Raw genomic sequence first — 21,439 nt, forward strand, 5'->3', positions numbered from 1 at the left:
CGATAGAAAACGAATAATTTAAACACAGAGCAGGCTCTTGAAAGAAAAACAGTATTAAATATTAAGAAGCAATAGTTCTTGGAACAACTTTCAAAGGGGAAATAATTATAGTATATTTGGGCATGTACTCCATGTCTGACTGATGTTTGATTTGCTATTATCAAAGAGCCATAAGTTAATTAATTGTAGGTTGGGAACACAGCAAGCAGTAAGCATACTTGAAAACAAATAAATACATTTTTACCACTTAGATTATACCTACTAATTGGATACATATTTTCTATCATTCTACAGTACATCAAAACATGATTTGTCACTCATTTAATCAAAGATTTGGAAAGCTTATAAAATCACAGAGTTCAAATAAGTTCCGTTTGGATATCGATTACAAAAGGTCTACACACAAGACAGACAGATTTGATTGAAACAGAGGCGGGAACTGCGAAAAAGGGATCAATGCTGTAGTTCCTCTTGCAAAGTAGACATCTAGAAGGTCTCCATTTGAACAGCATTGGTATTCACAATGAGTTTCACATTGATCACCACTAACTTTTTAGAAAATGTGGTAAGTTGCTTGTTTTAAATGGAGTTTCAAAAGTACGGCCAATGGTAGTAGATAATATCCTGTACCCATTAGCAAGGTAACATTGATTTGAAGAGTTTAAAAGTGGTCATTTAGAGATGTTGCCTTTAAGATTCCCTTTAAAGGCTATCGAGACAAGTACTTATTAGAAGCTGTCTAGAGTGACTGAATTAGTCATGTGCTTTAACTGTTGGGCTGGTACTATGCCTTGGTAATTGGTTTCATAGATGAAAAAGAGCACAACAATTCAGCAAAATATGATCACTTGTTAAAGTTAAAAGGCTAGAGGTTTTATCAGTTGAATTTTTTTTTTTTTTTGCAGTCATCTTAGAAATCTGTATTTCCCCTCACAAATGTTGGTTACTCTAGCTCCACTGGCACTGCAGATTTCCATAGTGGTGCTAAAACACAGTAGCACCACCTGTCCTGTCACAACTACTTCTGACAAAACGCTAGATTTAACCAGTTGTATCAGCAGATGAAATTCATTGCCTCAAACTGAGGCCAGAGAAGCTACCACTTAGGTCTAATAATGTTCCTGCTTGTCAATCCTCTGAACCAATTTGAATGGACTGATTAACAGAGTTCACTCAGACAGGAGAACGTATTAAATGAATGTGTGAAAAGGGACTAGTGCTGAATCACAGTTTTTGAAGTCTTTCACCATTTCACAAAAGCTGCCTTTATTGGAGATACATGTTTTGTGTGAGGAGTGAGACCAGTCTGTCAGAGTGACATTTAACACTTCTGATCTGAACTCTGACAGAAGAAGAATGGCTCCATAAACCTGCTAGCCATGGACATCTGGTGGTTCGTACAATTCTGTAACTCACATGCCACATGATTTCATATTAATAATTGTGTGCAAAACTGCCCTGATTGCACCAGAAGTGCATCAACCGTTGATCAACTTCAGCTGTGGGAGATCTCATGCAGAGGTCCTAACCTTGGTGCTGGGTGCTAATGTCTACATTTCGGAAATTGACCAGACAAGCTGGCCCACTGTCAATTCACATACCCAGAACTCCATTAGCTGTAACCGTGGAAACCACCATCCTACCCGCGGGACCACAACAAAAACTTCCCACGAGCACTCGTATGGTGGATGAAAGTAGAGGCAGGCGAAAAGTGTTTGTGATGAGTGTTGTGGTAGTCAACCTGAAGGAGGTACTGTGACCTGGCCATTCCCCCTCACTGCAGGCAGAGGCCACAGAGTGCATCATTGAGTGTCAGCCCGGCAACACCCATAGCTCTTTATCAATCAGCCATAGCATCTATTCCAACCTCCGCCACCTGTCCCACTCCGTCAGTGTCAGTACACATTTCGGGAGCGGGACACTACATATCCGTCGCCAAACCGACTGGCTCCAGGTCATCTATAAGTCTTTCCTAGGTAAAGCCCCACCTTATCTCCACTCACTGGTCACCATAGCAACATCCACCCGTAGCATGCGCTCAAGCAGGTATATTGCACTGGTCATCCCCAAAGCCAACACTTCATTTGGCCGCCTTTCCTTCCAGTTCTCTGCTGCCAATGACCGGAACGATTGCAAAAATCTCTGAAGCTGGAGTCTTATATCTCCCTCTCTAACTTTAAGCATCAGCTGTTAGAGCAGCTTACCGATCACTGTACCTGTACACAGACAATCTGTAAATAGCACACCCAACTACCTCATCCCCATATTATTACTTACCCTCTTTCTCTTTTGCACCCCAGTATCTCTACTTGCACATTATCATCTGCACGTCTATCATTCCAGTATTAATGCTAAATTGTAATTATTTTCACCTCTATGGCCTATTTTTTGCCTACCTCCCTACTCTTCTACATTTACACACACTGTACATGGACTTTTCTACTGTACATAGTCTTGGCTGTACATTTGTTTATGTGTAACTCTGTGTTGTTGATTTTGTCGCACTGCTTTGCTTTATCTTGGCCGGGACGCAGTTGTAAATGAGAACTTGTTCTCAACTGGCCTACCTGATTAAATAAAGGTGAAATAAAAATCAAATCAAAAAAGCTGGGGACTGGATTTAGCTACTGGCTCACAGAAGGATTGCTTCACGGGTCGTCATAACATTCTGCAATATTGTATGCTGTTTTTGGAATCATTACGAGGAGCTTTAGATATATATATTTTTTTTCTTCGTCATTCCTATTTCAGTGTTTATTTAATTATACCTTGTCACCTGGAATCATGTAAGAGCATAACACCCAGTTGGAAACAGTGATTGCAGACTTGGCTTACAATCAGAGGCAATCTGTCTGTCCTTCCATTTCTCAACTTGTGTTCACAAATGTGTTCCATCATTTGTGAACCCTAGAACCTCAATAGACCTAAGGCCCAATAGATCTTTCAAATTATGATTTATTTACATTCCAAAAGGTATGAAAATTCATACATTTCTTGTTTGGTGTAAAATACCTTGTTTTCAACTGTTTTACCTTTTTCAATAGTACTTCAATTTAAAGAACACCACTTGTCTTATACATATTTGATGGAAGTTTACAGCATGTTTGCCATGGACCACTTCTTCATCAACACATTCTTTGAAGAGTGCTCTCTGGACCATTTCGAGGTATTCACTATCTGGGCCATTTAGTGAAATGTTTATACAGCTGTAACACATGAACTCTTGATTGCTCACAATCTCTTCATGCGTGATGAGTTGTAGCATTGTTGACATATGAATGTGTTTTTCTGAATGATTTCAAAGTGCCATTCCTTTTATGGAAGGCCTGCTTTGTACACTCTTCTCATTTGAATGGATAGGTTGTAGGATCATTATTTTTTAACAAAGGACAATGAGTCGGGAGATAAAAGGAGCTCATAGCTATCTGCTTGTTCCCTCTTGGCTGTTGATGTGACTGATATCTAACCTAATCTCTCAGTATCAAAAGATTAGTCAATGGCTGGAGGCCGGGGCCCTTTTCTCATGGACAGACAAGACCGGGATGTTAAAGCTCTATCTATATAGAACATGTTGTACCACATCACACACAGCCCCTTGACCATAAAGAGTACAAATGAGCGCACATACAGTACAGTCACATACTGTCGTATGTTATGTGGTATACACATTGTCAGCTCATCTTGAACATTTTAAGGACATCAAGTTAATCAAGTTGTCTGGTTTTTATTTATGTTGCTGTTGCTGTTCTATTTGACTATTTACATCTTTGCTGTACTATTTCAGTATTTTCATCTTAATAATGGACTGCTTGCTCGTGGTATTTGACAATACTTTTGTGAAATCACAGTTGTAGCACAGTCGCATAAAGCTAGATAGACTTTTTTTGCATTATCTAGTCCATTTCGAGGCTCACTGGAGAGAGCACTCAGCAAGATGATGAATATATGGAGTGAGAAAAAAAGAGGGCTTGCAATTTATTTAAAATGCTAATATTCTGTCTTGGCAGAAAAGCCGAATGATTTAATACTAGGTTACGTCTAGTACAGCACAGGACATTGATAAGGGAGCCCAATCTGCTGGTGCTTCCCTTACGAATACTAAATAATGTCATTTCTTGCTAGGGGGAATTATCTTATAGCCTGCACTGTATAAACAGTGAGGTGATAAGGAACTTCCTTTGACTGCGGTCTCCACTGGTTACCAGTGTACAGAGGGCCTTCTATCTCTTGCAGGCTCTACATTCAGATAAAACTGTCAGGGCAGCGGCTGCGCCACAACCCACTGGGGAGCCTCATCATTTTAGCACCCACATTTAATTGATGATGATAACTTTGGTGTAGGAGGGAAAGGGGATAAAGTTTGATGTTGTTCTTTGAGAATTCATGTACAGTGACGGAAAAAAGTATTTGATCCCCTGCTGATTTTGTACGTTTGCCCACTGACAAAGAAATTATCAGTCTATAGTTTTAATGGTAGGTTTATTTGAACAGTGAGAGACAGAATAACAACAAAAAAATCCAGACAAACCCATGTCAAAAATGTTATAAATTGATTTGCATTTTAATGAAGGGAAATAAGTATTTGACCCCCTTTCAATCAGAAAGATTTCTGGCTCCCAGGTGTCATTTATACAGGTAACGAGCTGAGATTAGGAGCACACTCTTAAAGGGAGTTCTCCTAATCTCAGTTTGTTACCTGTATAAAAGATACCTGTCCATAGAAGCAATCAATCAATCAGATTCCAAACTCTCCACCATGGCCAAGACCAAAGAGCTCTCCAAGGATGTCAGGGACAAGATTGTAGACCTACACAAGGCTGGAATGGGCTACAAGACCATCGTCCAGCAGCTTGGTGAGAAGGTGACAGTTGGTGCGATTATTCGCAAATGGAAGAAACACAAAATAACTGTAATCTCTCTCGGCCTGGGGCTCCATGCAAGATCATGCAATGATCATGAGAACGGTGAGGAATCAGCCCAGAACTACACGGGAGGATCTTGTCAATGATCTCAAGGCAGCTGGGACCATAGTCACCAAGAAAACAATTGGTAACACATTATGCCGTGAAGGACTGAAATCCTGCAGCGCCCGCAAGGTCCCCCTGCTCAAGAAAGCACATATACAGTACATGCCCGTCTGAAGTTTGCCAATGGACATCTGAATGATTCAGAGGACAACTGGGTGAAAGTGTTGTGGTCAGATGAGACCAAAATGGAGCTCTTTGGCATCTACTCAACTCGCCGTGTTTGGAGGAGGAGGAATGCTGCCTATGACCCCAAGAACACCATCCCCACCGTCAAACATGGATGTGGAAACATTATGCTTTTGGGGTGTTTTTCTGCTAAGGGGACAGGACAACTTCACTGCATCAAAGGGACGATGGACGGGGCCCTGTACCGTCAAATCTTGGATGAGAACCTCCTTCCCTCAGCCAGGGCATTGAAAATGGGTCGTGGAGGGGTATTCCAGCATGACAATGACCAAGAACACACGACCAAGGCAACAAAGGAGAGGCTCAAGAAGAAGCACATTAAGGTCCTGGAGTGGCCTAGCCAGTCTCCAGACCTTAATCCCATAGAAAATCTGTGGAGTGAGCTGAAGGTTCGAGTTGCCAAACGTCAGCCTCGAAAACTTAATGACTTGGAGAAGATCTGCAAAGAGGAGTGGGACAAAATCCCTCCTGAGATGTGTGCAAACCTGGTGGCCAACTACAAGAAACGTCTGACCTCTGTGATTGCCAAATAGGGGTTTGCCACCAAGTACTAAGTCATGTTTTGCAGAGGGGTCAAATACTTATTTCCCTCATTAAAATGCAAATCAATTTATAACATTTTTGACATGCGTTTTTCTGGATTTTGTTGTTGTTATTCTTTCTCTCACTGTTCAAATAAACCCATTAAAATTATAGACGGATCATTTCTTTGTCAGTGGGCAAACGTACAAAATCACCAGGGGATCAAATACTTTTTTCCCTCACTGTATACATTAACTTTAAGTTTCGCTCAACAGAATTGGGACTCAATTAATAAAATGTCCATGTCATGTCAATATTGATAGGATGGTACCGTACACAATCTGTTTGATAATTAATTACACATGATCACACAGAAAGAAGTGTCCACTAGACTGATTGGGTTCTTCTGTATTCAAAAACCTCAGCTGTACAGTGTCCCTATTAGCACACCAACTCCTTGTGATTCTTATGGTGTCCTAATATGGACACCATAGAGCTGCCATAATCATTTCTAGCCTTCAATAGGATACTCTGTACATATATAGTACCAGTCAAAAGTTTGGACACATCTACTCATTCAAGGGATTTTATTTTATTTTTAAAATTTTCTACATTGTAGAATAAAAGTGAAGACATCAACACTATCAAATAACATATATGGAATCATGTAGTAACCAAAAAAGTTTTAAAACAAATCAAAATATATTTGAGATTCTTCTAAGTAGCCACCCTTTGCCTTGATGACAGCTTCGCACGCTCTTAGCATTCACTCAACTAGCTTCATGAGGTAATCACCTGGAATGCATTTCAATTAACAGGTGTGCCTTGTTAAAAATTAATTTGTGGAACTTCTTTCCTTCTTAATGCGTTTGAGCTGTGAGCTGAGCGTTTCAGTTGTGTTGTGACAAGGTAGGGGTTGTATACAGGAGATAGCCCTATTTGGTAATAGACCAAGTCCATATTATGGAAAGAACAGCTCAAATAAACAAAGAGAAAAGACAGTCCATCATTACTTCAAGACATGAATGTCAGTCAATGCAGAACATTTCAAGAACTTTAAAAGTTTCTTCAAATGCAGTTGCAAAACCATCAAGCCCTATGATGAAACTGACTCTCATGAGGACCACCACAGGAAAGAAAGACCCAGAGTTACCTCTGCTGCAGAGGATAAGTTCATTCGAGTTAACTAGATTGCAGCCCAAATAAATGCTTCACAGAGTTCAAGTAACAAACTCATCTCAAGATCAACATTTCAGAGCTGGTATACTGCAAAGAAACCAGTACTAAAGGACACCAATAAGAAGAAGAGACTTGCTTGTCCAAGAAACACGAGCAATGGTCATTAGACCGGTGGAAATCTGTCCTTTCGTCTGATGAGTCCAAATTTTAGATTTTTGTTTCCAACCGCCATGTCTTTGTGAGACGCAAAGTAGGTGAATGGATGATCTGCGCATGTATGGTTACAACCGTGAAGCATGGAGGAGGAGGTGTGATGGTGTGTGGGTACTTTTCTGATGACACTGTCAGTGATTTATTTAGAATTCAAGGCACACTTAACCAGCAAGGCTACCACAGCATTCTGCAGCGATACGCCATCCCATCTGGTTTGCTCATAGTGGGACGATAATTTGTTTTTCAACAGGACAATGACCCAAAACACACCTCCAGGTTTTGTAAGGGCTATTTGACCAAGGAGAGTAATGGAGTGCTACATCAGATGACCTGGCCTCCACAATCATCCGACATCAACCCAATTTAGATGGTTTGGTATGAGTTGGACCGCAGAGTGAAGGAAAAGCAGCCAACAAGTGCACAGCACATGTGGGAACTTCTTCAAGACTGTTGGAAAAGCATTCCTCGTGAAGCTGGTTGAGAGAATGCCAAGACAGTGCAAAGCTGTCATCAAGGCAAAGGGTGGCTACCTTGAAGAATCTCAAATATAAAATGTACTTTGATTTTTTTAACACTTTTTTTGGTTACTGCATGACTCCCTATGTGTTATTTGATAGTTTTGATGTCTTCTCTATTATTAAAATAGTACAAATAAATTAAAATCCTTGAATGAGTAGATGTGTCCAAACTTTTGACTGGTACTGTATATACAGTGCATTCGGAAAGTATTCAGACCCCTTGATTTTTCCACATTTTATTATGTTATGGCCTTATTTTGAGATAGATTAAATCATTTCCCCCCCTCATAAATCTACACCCAATACCCCATAATGACAAAGTGAAAACAGGTTTTTAGAAATGTTTGCAAATGTATTAAAAATAAAACTTTACTCAGTACTTTGTTAAAGCACCTTTGGCAGAAATTGCAGTCTCGAGTCTTCTTGGGTATGACGCTACAAGCTTGGCACAGCTGTATTTGGGGAGTTTCTCCCATTATTCTCTGCAGATCCTCTCAAGCTCTGTCAGGTTGGATGGGGAGCGTCATTGCACAACTATTTTCAGCTCTCTCCAAAAATGTTTGATTGGGTTCACGTCTGGGCTCTGGCTGGGCCACTCAAGGACACTCAGAGACTTGTCCTGAAGCCATTCCTTTGTTGTCTTGGCTGTGTGCTTAGGGTCGTTGTCGTGTTGGAAGGTGAACTTTCATCCTAAGCGCTCTGGAGCAGGTTTTCATCAACGATCTCTGTACTTTGCTCCTTTCAACTTTCCACCAATACTGACTAGTCTCCCATTCCCTGCCACTGAATAACATCCCCAAAGTATGATGCTGCCACCACCATGCTTCACTGTATGGATGGTGCCAGGTTTCCTCCAGATGTGACGCTTGGCATGCAGGCCAATGAATTCAATATTGGTTTCATCAGACCAGAGAATCTTGTTTCTCATTGTCTGAGTCTTTTATGGGCCTTTTGGCAAACTCTAAGTGGGCTATCATGTGCCATTTATGAAGGAGTGGCTTCCAACTAGCCACTTTACCATAAAGGCCTGATTGGTAGAGTGCTACAGAGATGGTTTTCCTTATGGAAGATTATCTCATCTCCACAGAGGAACTCTGGACCACCGGGTTCTTGGTCACCTCCCTGACCAAGGCCCTTCTCCCTCTTGTTCAGTTTGCCCATGCGGCCAGCTCTAGGAGGAGTTTTAGTGGCTCCAAACGTCTTTCATTTAACAATGATGGATGCCACTGTGTTCTTTGGGACCTTCAATGCTGTTTTTGGTACCCTTCCACAGATCTGTGCCTCAACACAATCCTGTCTTGTCGCTCTAAGGACAATTCCTTCGAACTCATGGCTTGGTTTTTGCTCTGACATGCACTATCAACTGTGGGACTTTATATAGACAGGTGTGTCTTTCCAAATCATGTCCAATCAATTGAATTTACCACAGGTGGACTCCAATCAAGTTGTAGAAACATCTCAAGGATGATCAATGGAAACAGGATGCACCAGAGCTCAATTTCGAGTCTCATAGCAAAGGGACTGAATGCTTATGCAAACCATTTTTTGATTTTTAATAGATTTTCAAAAAATTAAAAAATCGTTTTTTGCTTTGTCATAATGGCATTTTGTGTGTAGATAGATGAGATGTTTTTTAATATACATTTTAGAATACGGCTATATCGTAACAAAATGTGGCAAAAGTCAAGGTGTCTGAATACTTTCCGAATGCACTGTATATACCACTTGCCACTTCTTACGGCAAAAAAAGTGCTTAACTTGCATGTTGGACGCAAGTTTACTGTATCTTGTCCCCATGCACAGTGAGGATTATTTTTGTATTTAGTTATTTATTTTGAACCTTTATTTAACTAGGCAAGTCAGTTAAGAACAAATTCTTATTTACAATGACGGCCGGGAATATAGGACAAAACACACATCACAACAAGAGAGACAACACAACACTACATGAAGAGAGACCTAAGACAACAGCATACTAAGGCAGCAACACATGACAACACAGCATGATAGCAACACAACATGACAATGCTAGCTGCAGCAAACTGAAAAGAGGAGCGAACCAGGGATGTGTGTGCTTTGGGGACCTTTAACAGAATGTGACTGGCAGAACGGGTGCTGTACGTGGAGGATGAGGGTTGCAGTAGATATCTCAGATAGGGGGGAGTGAGGACTAAGATGGTTTTTTAAAGAAGCATCAACCAGTGGCTCTTATGAGAGAGCAGAGATGACCAGTTTACAGAGGAGTATAGAGTGCAGTGATGTGTCCTATAAGGAGCATTGGTGGCAAATCAGATGGCCGAAAGGTAAAGAACATCCAGCCGCTCGAGAGCACCCTTACCTGCCTATCTATAAATTATGTCTCCGTAATCTAGCATGGGTAGGATGGTCATCAGAATCAGGGTTAGTTTGACAGCAGGGGTGAAAGAGGAGTGATTATGATAGAGGAAACCAAGTCTAGAATTAACCTTAGCCTGCAGCTTGGATATGTGCTGAGAGAAGGACAGTGGACCATCTAGCCAAACTCCCAAGTACTTGTATGTGGTTACTACCTCAAGCTCTAAACCCTCAGAGGTTGTAGTAACACCTGTGGGAAGAGGTGTTTTGGAGGTGTTCAGAACAAGGTTAAGGGTAGAGGATGCTTCTTGGACACTAAGAAAGCTTTGTTGTAGAGCATTTAAGAGATGTACAACGTGAGATCAAAAGACAGATACTGGTGGACAAGGAGGCATACAAGCAAAGGGAGGAGAGGACCCGCTTCTCAGGAAACGCAAGGCTGGCCTGGCAAGGGATTAACATGTTCTATAGACATCTAGAGGGTGCCAAATCCCATTTTAGGGTTCTGTTTGTTGACTTTTCTTCTGCCTTCAACACAATCCAGCCCTACATTCTGGCACAGAGACTCATTTGGGAATTCTCCTTAGATGGGGGGCTGGTTTTGTGGCTGTTGGACTTCCTGAGCCAATGCTCACAGCGAGTCAAAATAGGCCCCCACGTGTTGGACATACGCAATACCAATAAAGGATCTCCTCAGGGATTTGTTTTGTCCCCATTCCTGTACATCTTGTATACTAATAGTTGTACTAATTCCCATCCTGACAGACTCCTCGTTAAGTCCTCAGCAGGAAAAACAGAACTAGACAATAATTTGTGCCAGGTGTAATATCCCTCATAAATGGCTCGGGCTAATGTTCCTATCGACTCAGTAAGGCCAGCAGTTGTATTGTCAATTTTGTTTTGTATTTAAAACACCACTTTAAATGTGTACATGACACTGCAACAAAATTTCCCCATGTGGCCAATAAAGTCAGTCAGTAAGTAAGTAAGTAATGAACTGGGGGGGAAGTTTATTTGATGCCCGTTTCAATGGCAGGTCCTTTGATGAGAGCCATGCCTTTTGACCCGGAGTGTAGACTGGAGCTGAGGCCCGGCGAGGTTGGCTTGGGACTGGGTCCGGTTGGAGTCATGGCAGCCTGGGCCTTCCTCCAGGTATGGTGAAAATGGCGCAGATGATCCTGGACAGAGGGAACCACAACCTCAACCTCTTGGGTGGGGAACAAGGGGGGTTGGTAACCCAGAGCACATTTGAAGGGTGACATACCTGACAAGGCATTGTTGAGGGTGTTGTGGGCATGTTCAACCCAGGGTAGCTGAGCGCTCCAGGAGGAAGGGTTATCAGAAGTCATGCAGCGTGGGGCAGTTTCCATCTCTTAGTTGGCCCATTTGGTCTGGCCGTTGGTCTGGGGGTGATATCCAGAAGAAAGACACATTGATACCAAGAGCTGAACAGGAGGATCTCCATACCTGGGAGGTAAACTGAGGTCTTCTGTCGGAAACATGGGCATGCCATGCAGACGAAACACGTGGGATACTAACAGGTTTGCAGTCTCCCTGGAGGACGGGAGCTTGGAGTGAGCCATTTTGGAAAACATGTCAATAATGGTGAAGATGACGGAGTTACCGTTAGATGGGGGAAGGCCAGTGATGAAGTCCAAAGCTATGTGTGACCAGGGGCGACTGGGTATGGGAAGAGTGCGGAGCAGACCGGAAGTAGGTTTAGTGGAGGTTTTGTTCTGGGCACAAACCGAACAGGCTTAGAAACAAACTCCCGAACATCTCTCTCGATGGTGGGCCACCAAAAGCACTGACGCAGGAAGGTGAGGGTCCGGTTCATACCAGGGTGACAGGTGAGTAGAATGGCCTCACTGAAGAACATCAGAGCGAACACAATCTGGAACAAACAGAGCATTACTAGGACCGTTACCCGGGTCAGGCTGGTTCTGCTGAGCCTGACGGCAGCAATGATGCAGGTGGATGGCACAATGGCTTCTGGCTCGGTACCCGTGTTGTCGGTGGTGAAATAGTGAGAGAGGGCATCAGGTTTCGTATTCTTCGAACCGGGGCAATAAGTGAGTGTGAAATTGAATCTACCGAAGAACAAGGCCCACCTGACTTGTCGGGAATTCAGACGTTTGGCGGTCTGGATGTAGGACAGGTTTTTATGGTCAGTCCACACGATGAAGGGGGTTACAGAGCCCTCCAGCCAGTGACACCATTCCTCCAGTGCCAGCTTAACTGCCAGGAGTTCCCAGTTTCCGATATCAAAATTCCTCTCTGCAGGTGAGAGCTTATGGAAAAGAATGCATATGGGTGGACCTTCTGATCACAGTGGGAACGTTGAGACAGAATAGCACCTACTCCGGTGTCAGAGGTGTCCACCTCCACGATGAACTGGAGTTCTGGGTCGGGCTGAGTAAGGACTGGAGCAGAGGTGTTCCAGGAATGCTACCAGATGGCTGTAGTTGCAGATGAAACGTCTGTAAAAATTTGCAAACCCCAGGAAACGCTGTAGCTGCTCCAGGTTGGAGAGGGTAGGCCACTCTGGGTCTGCCATGACCTTGACTGGGTCCATACGTAACTGTCCCTGGCAATAATATAACCCAGGAAAGACAGTGGCAGCATGGAACTCACACTTTTCAGCTTTAAAAAAACATGTATTCTCCAATAACCATTGAAGAACATGTTGCTGGTGAGCCTCAGGGTCCTTGGGGGAAAAAATCAGGATGTCATCTAAATAGACAAAAATGAAGAATCCCAATCACATCCCTCAGCACGTCATTGACTAGGTTCTGGAAAACAACAGGGGCGTTAGTAATACCAAAAGGCATGACCAAATACTCAGTGACCAAGTGGTGTGTTGAACACAGTCTTCCACTCATCCCCCTCTTAAGCGGACAAAGTGGTAGGCATTCTGGAGGTCGAGTTTGGTAAACACCGTGGCACCATGGAGGGGGGCAAAAGCAGAGCTGATAAGTGGCAAGGGGAACTTGTTCTTAACATGGATATTATTCAGCCCACGGAAGTCCATGCACGGCCTCATTGACCCATCTTCCTTCACAAAGAAAAACCCAGCACCCACTGGGAGGAAGATGGCTTGATAAGTCCTGCAGCCAGAGAATCCTGGATGTACCTCTCCATAGCCTCTTGCTCGGGACGAGAGAGGTTAACTTCTTTGAGACTGTGGGGGCAGTATTGAGTAGCTTGGATGAATAAGGTGCCCAGAGTAAACTGCCTGCTACTGAGGCTAAAAAGCTAGACTATACATATTATTAGTAGATTTGGATGGAAAACACTCTGAAGTTTCTAAAACTGTTTGAATGATGTCTGTGAGTATAACAGAACTCATATGGCAGGCAAAAACCTGAGAAAAATCCAACCAGGAAGTGGGAAATCTGAGGTTTGTAGGCTTTAAGTCTTTACCTATCCAATATACAGTGTCTATGGGGTCATATTGCACATCCTAAGGCTTCCACTAGATGTCAACAGTCTTTAGAACTTTGTTTCAGGCTTCTACTATGAAGGTGTAGCGAATAAGAGCTGTTTCAACCAGGTGTCTGGCAGAATGCCATTAGTTTCATTCACTCGTGCGGCCGTGAGAGCGAGCTGCGTTCCCTTAATTTCTAAAGACAAAGGAATTGTCCGGTTGGAATATTATTTAAGATTTGATAAAAACATCCTAAAGATTGATTATATACACCGTTTGACATGTTTCTACGAACTGTAATGGAACTGTTTAGACTTTTCGTCTGGACTAAGTGCCTGCGCCTTGTGAATTTGGATTTGTGAACTAAACGCGCAAACAAAAAGGAGGTATTTGGACATAAATGATGGACTTTATCGAACATAACAAAGGTTTATTGTGGAACTGGGACTCCTGCGTGTGCATTCCAATGAAGATCATCAAAGGTAAGTGAATATTTATAACGCAATTTCTGAGTTTTGTGACACCTCTCATCGGTTGGAAAATGGCTGTATGTTTATCTGTGGCTAGGCGCTGACCTAACATAAATGCATGGTGTTTTTACTGTAAAACCTTTTTGAAATCTGACACAGTAGTTGCATTAACCTCTTCAACCTATGGGGGCGCTATGTCATTATTGGATAATAAGACGTGCCCGTTTTAAGCGCAATATTTTGTCACGAAAAGATGCTCGACTATGCATGGGAATTGACAGCCTTGGAAAGACAAAACTCTGACGTTTCCAAAATGCAAAGATATTATCTGTGAGTGCCCCAGAACTAATGCTACAGGCGAAACCAAGATGAAACTTCAAAAAGGAAATGAACAGGATTTTTGACGCTGTGTTTACTAACGTCTCCTTATATGGCTGTGAATATTCTGTGAACGAGCTTATGCGCTCTGCCGTTCATCCAAGATGTCTGCAGCATTGTGGCGTATTTGTAGGCATATCATTGGAAGATTGGCCATAAGAGACTACATTTGCCAGGGGGCCGTCCAGTGGCCTTTGTCTAAATTGGTGCGTAATTCCCAGTGGCATTCATTTTACCTTTCGATACAGAAGCAGAAGGATACTTCCAGGAACGATACATCATTGAAGAGATATGTGAAAAACACCTTGATGATTGGTTCTAAACAACGTTTGCCATGTTTCAGTCGATATTATGGAGTTAATTTGGAAAAAAGTTCGGCGTTTGGATAACTGAATTTTCATTTTTTTTTGGTAGCCAAACGTGACGCACCAAACGGACCGATTTCTCCTGCACAAAAAAAAATTCAGGAAAAACTGAACATTTGCTATCTAACTGAGAGTCTCCTCATTGAAAACATCCGAAGTTCTTCAAAGGTAAATTATTTATTGAATGTTTTTGCTGTTTTTTTGTGAAAATGTTGCCTGCTAATGCTAACGCTAAATGCTAAATGCTAGTTTGCTATGGTAGAGAAGCATATTTTTGAAAATCTGAGATGACAGTGTTGTTAACAAAAGGCTAAGCATGAGAGCTAGCATATTGATTTAATTTAATTTGCGATTTTCATGAATAGTTAACGTTGCGTTATGGTATTGAGCTTGAGGCTATGATTACGCTACTGGATCCGGCATGGCTCAGCGCAAGAAGTTAAGTTTATCTATAATTGTGTGTTTAACACTTGTATCTTTCATCAATGAGTATTTCTGTAATTTGATGTGGCTCTCTCCACTTTCACTGAATGTTATTTTGAGACACTGCATTTCTGAACATAACGCACCAATTAGGTTTTTGGCCATAAAGATGAACTTTATCGAACAAAACACACATTTATTGTCTACCATGGATTCCTGGGAGTGCCATCCGGTGAAGATCATCAAAGGTTAGTGATTCATTTTAACACTATTTCTGTCTTTTGTGACACCTCTCCTTCTTTGGAAAATGGCTGTATGTTTTTCTGTGGCTAGGCGCTGACCTAACATAATCGAAAGGTGTGCTTTCGCCGTAAAGCCTTTTTGAAATCAGACACTGTGGCTGGATAAACAAGAAGTTTGCATTTAAAATGGTGTATAATACTTGAATGTTTGAGGATTTTCAATTATGAGATTTCTGTTGTTTTGATTTTGGCGTACTGCAATTTCACTGGCTGTTGGCGAGGTGGGACGCTACCATCCCACATATCCCAGAGAAGTTAAACAACTGGCTCCTGGGGAGAGGAGCTCCAGGCTGGATGTCAATGGCACAGTCGTACGGCCAATGAGGCAGTAGCGACATGGCGTGGTGCTTGCTGAACACAGGAGCTAGATCGTGATACTCGGGAGGAACTGATGACGGGTCCGCAGGTTCTGGAATGAACTAGGGCACAGACAAGGCAGGGGGAGGGCAGAATGTAAACCATTAGAATGACAAAATGAACTCCAAGTGCTTACCTTTCCGGCAGTCCAGTCAATCTGTGGGTTGCGTAGCTTTAACCATGGATGGCCAAGAACAAGGGGAGAGTAAAGACAGTCGATTATGTGGAAACTGATCTTTTCCTGGTGATTTCCAGAGAGACGCAGAGTCAGAGCAGGCCGAACTGTAGTGGAGTGGAAAACAGCATCAGGCAAGGAAAACAGGAACAACAGGATAACAGGATCTGAATAGTAACAAACGGCTAGAAACGTAGACTGACTGAGCAGAGATTACGATCTGGCAGCTTGGAAGTGGCCGGGCTGAGTAGAGGTCTTGATTATGGAACAGGTTGCAGCTGGTGGGGATCTGCTCTGACTCCAGCACACCTGTCTCCGCCCACACAATCCCCCACACACACAGAGAGAGAGAGGGAGAGAGTACTGGCGGAGTGGCGGCAGGTCAATGAGGCACAGGATGAGCAGTAGAGGGCGTTGCAGGAGGAGATGTGACAAGATCAAACATCTAACATTACACTCCCTCACATCAAAATTTTATACACATTAGAATCACAGATATTTAGTGCATGGTCCAAACCACCCGGTCTGAATTGGGCTACAGCAGGACCAGTCATCATTAATAATACAGATGGAATGTTTAAACAGCACTTAAATCCAGTCAGGGCACTCAGGTGGGCTTTGCCGTCCAACCTGACGCCATTGTGGTGTGACTGTGGCAGCGTGAAGCTTTTATCCTAATCTACAATGCCCTCAGCTCCTGTTAGAGACAGCGAGGAGTGGGAGATGAAGGGAGAGGGGGAAAGGAGGAGCGCAGTCCCAGGATCCTGGATACTACAGAAGTGCATACCTTGAGAGGAAAAGAGCGAAAATCCTGCATCTGTATAGTGTATGTTCGAGAGTAACGTGTTTAATGGCAGAATACATAAACACTACATAAATGTGTCACAAACGATCTATAACCGCATCACTTAACCTGTTGCGACGAGCAAACCCGTATCCGGGAGCGTAATTATAGCCTCAAGCTCATTACCATAACGCAACATTAACTATTCATGAAAATCGCAAATGAAATGAAATAAATATATTGGCTCACAAGCTTAGCCTTTTGTTAACAACACTGTCATCTCAGATTTAAAAAAAATGCTTTTAAACCATAGCTACACAAGCATTTGTGTAAGAGTATTGATAGCTAGCATAGCATTAAGCCTAGCATTCAGCAGGCAACATTTTCACAAAAACAAGAAAAGCATTCAAATAAAATAATTTACCTTTGAAGAACTTCGGATGTTTTCAATGAGGAGACTCAGTTAGATAGCAAATGTTCAGTTCTTCCAAAAATATTATTTGTGTAGGAGAAATCGCTCTGTTTTGTTCATCACGTATGGCTAAGAAAAAGCCCCGAAAATTCAGTCATTACAACGCAAACTTTTTTCCAAATTAACTCCATAATATCAACAGAAACATGGCAAACGTTGTTTAGAATCAATCCTCAAGGTGTTTTTCACATATCTATTCGATGATAAGTCACTCGTGGCAGTTTGGTTTCTTCTCTGTTCAAAATAGAAACATGCAGGCACCTGGAGATTACGCAATAGTTTCGACGGAGGACACCGAGCGGACACCTGGTAAATGTAGTCTCTTATGGTCAATTTTCCAATGATATGCCTACAAATACGTCACAATGCTGCAAACACTGTCACGAATATTACCGACGGTGACTCTCCTTCTTGTTCGGGTGGCGCTCGGCGGTCGTCGTCGCCGGTCTACTAGCTATCATCGATCCGTTGTTCTGTGTTCCTTTGGTTTTGTCTGATTGCTTTCACCTGTTTCTTGTTTGGTTGTTAGGGTGGGGTTATATAAGTTTGTTCAGCCCGCTTCTGTTTCGTGCGGGCTTGTTCGTCTGTTCTGTGTTTGAGTGTATTTTGTATTTCCGGGTTTCACGCTGTCCGTTATTATTTCTGATAATTTGTTTTCCTACTTTTGTTCATGTTATTTTTCCTGGACATTAAAGCGTGTTTTTTCCCACATCTTTTGCTCTCTGCGCCTGACTCCACACCTCTTCACTCATTTGTCGTAACAAACACCTTGGGGAAACGACAGAAAGTGTAGGCTCATTCCTTGCGCATTCACAGCCATATAAGGAGACATTGGAACACAGCGCCTCAAAAATCTGGCTCACTTCCTGTATGAAATTTAATCTTGGTTTCGCCTGTAGCATTAGTTCTGTGGCACTCACAGACAATATCTTTGCAGTTTTGGAAACGTCAGAGTGTTTTCTTTCCAACGCTGTCGATTATATGCATAGTCGAGCATCTTTTCGTGACAAACTATCTTGTTTAAAACGGGAACGTTTTTCATCCAAAAATGAAATACTGCCCCCAGAGGTTCGAGGTTAATAAATGCTTTATAAATTATATTAAATTGAGGCTTCACAAAGCCTTTATAACCTTGTCATGCATCTTGGAAAAGCATTACAAAGGCAGGATAGTGGGTTCGAATGCCGGGACCAACTATATGGAAAAATGTATTCACGCATGACAGTAAATCACTGTGGATAAAAGTGTCTGCTAAATTGTTCATATTATATTGTATTTCTCTCTTGTATTACTTTCAGGGTTCCCCCCAATTTTTTCACACTTATTAAATAGAAAAACAACTAAATTTGATTTTCTGTGTTCACAACAATGCTTAAATCACATCATGGAATGACTTTTGAGTTCTGGGCAAAAGCTGAGAATCTTTGATTTAGTGTGTACTTGCCCTTTAATTCAGTGTGCATGCCCTGCACTGTTGTTTGATGAGCATTATTTATGTAGTGCAGTAAGTGCACATGTGATGATTTCGCAGCGCCATGCGATATAGAGTCTTTATGGATGTGTTATGAATGACCGAAGGTGTCTCACTTCAAACTAAGTATACAGGACACTACGTAAAGTGTCAATAAATAGGTTATTAATGTTCTTCTGATTTATGACGGTTCTCTCATGATCCACAGGTTACTCTAGGGTGTGAGAGGTATTTAAATGTGTTGTTGGACCTGCAAAACTTGCGTTTGTGTGTGTGTGGGTGTGGCTGTGTCTGTGTATGTCTGAACCAATATGATTTTGAGTAGTCCAACCTACGTTTACTGCACCAGGTATTCCTCTTCAGTTCCCATGTTGGAGACCAGGGCTTGATTACAACCTGTTACAATGGTGCCAACATTTTGTAGCTGATCTTCGAGCGTGGGAGTGGGTGAATGTGTCAAAGACCTGACTGGCCACCAACACAACATGGTATGGTTCGTTATATATTGTTTTGTGCATGTAACGGCTTTCTAATGGTGAAGGAGAGTCGGACCAAACTGCAGCGTGTCTATTGTGATTCATCTTTAATAAACAAACGTAACACACAACAAAACACTAACACTACAAAACGAAAACCGAAAACAGCCTATACAAGTGTCTACTAACCTCTAACCAGGACATCAAGACACACAGGACAATCACCCACAATACAACCAAAGAATATGGCTGCCTAAATATGGTTCCCAATCAGAGACAACGGTAAACACCTGCCTCTGAGAACCACTTCAGACAGCCATAGACTCTCCTAGAACACCCCACTAAGCTACAATCCCACTATACACACATTCCAAAATCCCAAGACAAAACACACCACAATACAAAAACTCTATGCCACACCCTGGCCTGACCCAATACATGAAGAAAACACAAAATACTTAGACCAGGGCGTGACAGAACCCCCCTAAGGTGCGGACTCCCGAACGCACCTCAAAACAAATAGGGAGGGTCCGGGTGGGCGTCTGTCCATGGTGGCGGTTCCGGCGCGGGACGTGGACCCCACTCAATTAATGTCTTAGTCCCCTCTCCTCGCGTCCCTGGATAGTCCACCCTCGCCGCCGACCATGGCCTAGTAGTCCTCACCCAGAAACCCACTGGATTGAGGAGCAGATCGGGACTGAGGGGCAGCTCGGGACTGAGGCAGCTCGGGACTGAGGGGAAGCTCGGGAGTGAGAGGAAGCTCGGGAGTGAGAGGAAGCTCGGGAGTGAGAGGAAGCTCGGGAGTGAGAGGAAGCTCGGGAGTGAGAGAAAGCTCGGGAGTGAGAGAAAGCTCGGGAGTGAGAGAAAGCTCGGGAGTGAGAGAAAGCTCGGGAGTGAGAGAAAGCTCGGGAGTGAGAGAAAGCTCAGGAGTGAGAGGAATCTCAGGCAGGTTAATGGATCTACCAGATCCTGGCTGGCTGGTGGTTCCGACAGATCCTGGCTGACTGGCAGATCCTGGCTGACTGGCGGATCCTGGCTGACTGGCGGATCCTGGCTGACTGGCGGATCCTGGCTGACTGGCGGATCCTGGCTGACTAGCGGTTCTGGCAGATCCTGGCTGACTGGCGGATCCTGGCTGACTGACGTATCCTGGCTGACTGGCAGATCCTGGCTGACTGGCAGATCCTGGCTGACTAGCGGTTCTGGCAGATCCTGGCCGACTGGCGGATCCTGGCTGACTAGCGGATCTGGCAGATCCTGGCTGACTGGCGGATCCTGGCTGACTAGCGGATCTGGCAGATCCTGGCTGACTGGCACTTCTGGCGGATCCTGGCAGACTGGCGGAGCCTTGCTGACTGGCGGATCCTGGCACACTGGCGGATCCTGGCTGAATGGCGGATCTAACTGATCCTGGCAGACTGGCGGCACTGGTGGCGCTGGGCAGACTGGCGGCGCTGGGCAGACTGGTAGCTCAGGCGGCGCTGGGCAGACTGGCGGCACTGGCGGCGCTGGGCAGACGGGTGGCTCAGACGGCGCTGGGCAGACTGGCGGCGCTGGGCAGACTGGCGGCGCTGGGCAGACTGGCGGCGATGGGCAGACTGGCGGCGATGGGCAGACTGGCGATGCTGGGCAGACTGGCGGTGCTGGGCAGACTGGTAGCTCAGGCGGCGCTGGGCAGACTGGCGGCGCTGGGCAGACTGGTAGCTCAGGCGGCGCTGGGCAGACTGGCGGCACTGGCGGCGCTGGGCAGACGGGTGGCTCAGACGGCGCTGGGCAGACGGGTAGCTCAGACGGCGCTGGGCAGACGGGTAGCTCAGACGGCGCTGGGCAGACGGGTAGCTCAGACGGCGCTTGGCAGACTAACAGCTCTGGATGCTTCATGCAGGCTGACAGCTCTGGCTGCGCTGAACAGAGGAGTACTGGTGCCTCTGGACTGAGGGGCTCTGGCGCCTCTGGCATGAGGGGCGGTAGCTCTGACAGCGCCGGACAGGCGGGAAGCTCCGGCAGCGGCGCCGGACAGGCGGGACGCTCCGGCAGCGGCGCCGGACAGGCGGGACGCTCCGGCAGCGGCGCCGGACAGGCGGGAGGCTCCGGCAGCGGCGCCGGACAGGCGGGACGCTCCGGCAGCGGCGCCGGACAGGCGGGAGGCTCCGGCAGCGGCGCCGGACAGGCGGGAGGCTCCGGCAGCGGCGCCGGACAGGCGGGACGCTCCGGCAGCGGCGCCGGACAGGCGAGAGGCTCCGACAGCGGCGCCGGACAGGCGGGAGGCTCCGACAGCGGCGCCGGACAGGCGGGAGGCTCCGGCAGCTGCGCCGGACAGGCGGGAAGCTCCGGCAGCGGCGCCGGACAGGCGGGAGGCT

This window comes from Oncorhynchus nerka, linkage group LG10 (genome assembly GCF_034236695.1).
Source record: "Oncorhynchus nerka isolate Pitt River linkage group LG10, Oner_Uvic_2.0, whole genome shotgun sequence".
Classification (NCBI taxonomy): domain Eukaryota; kingdom Metazoa; phylum Chordata; class Actinopteri; order Salmoniformes; family Salmonidae; genus Oncorhynchus; species Oncorhynchus nerka.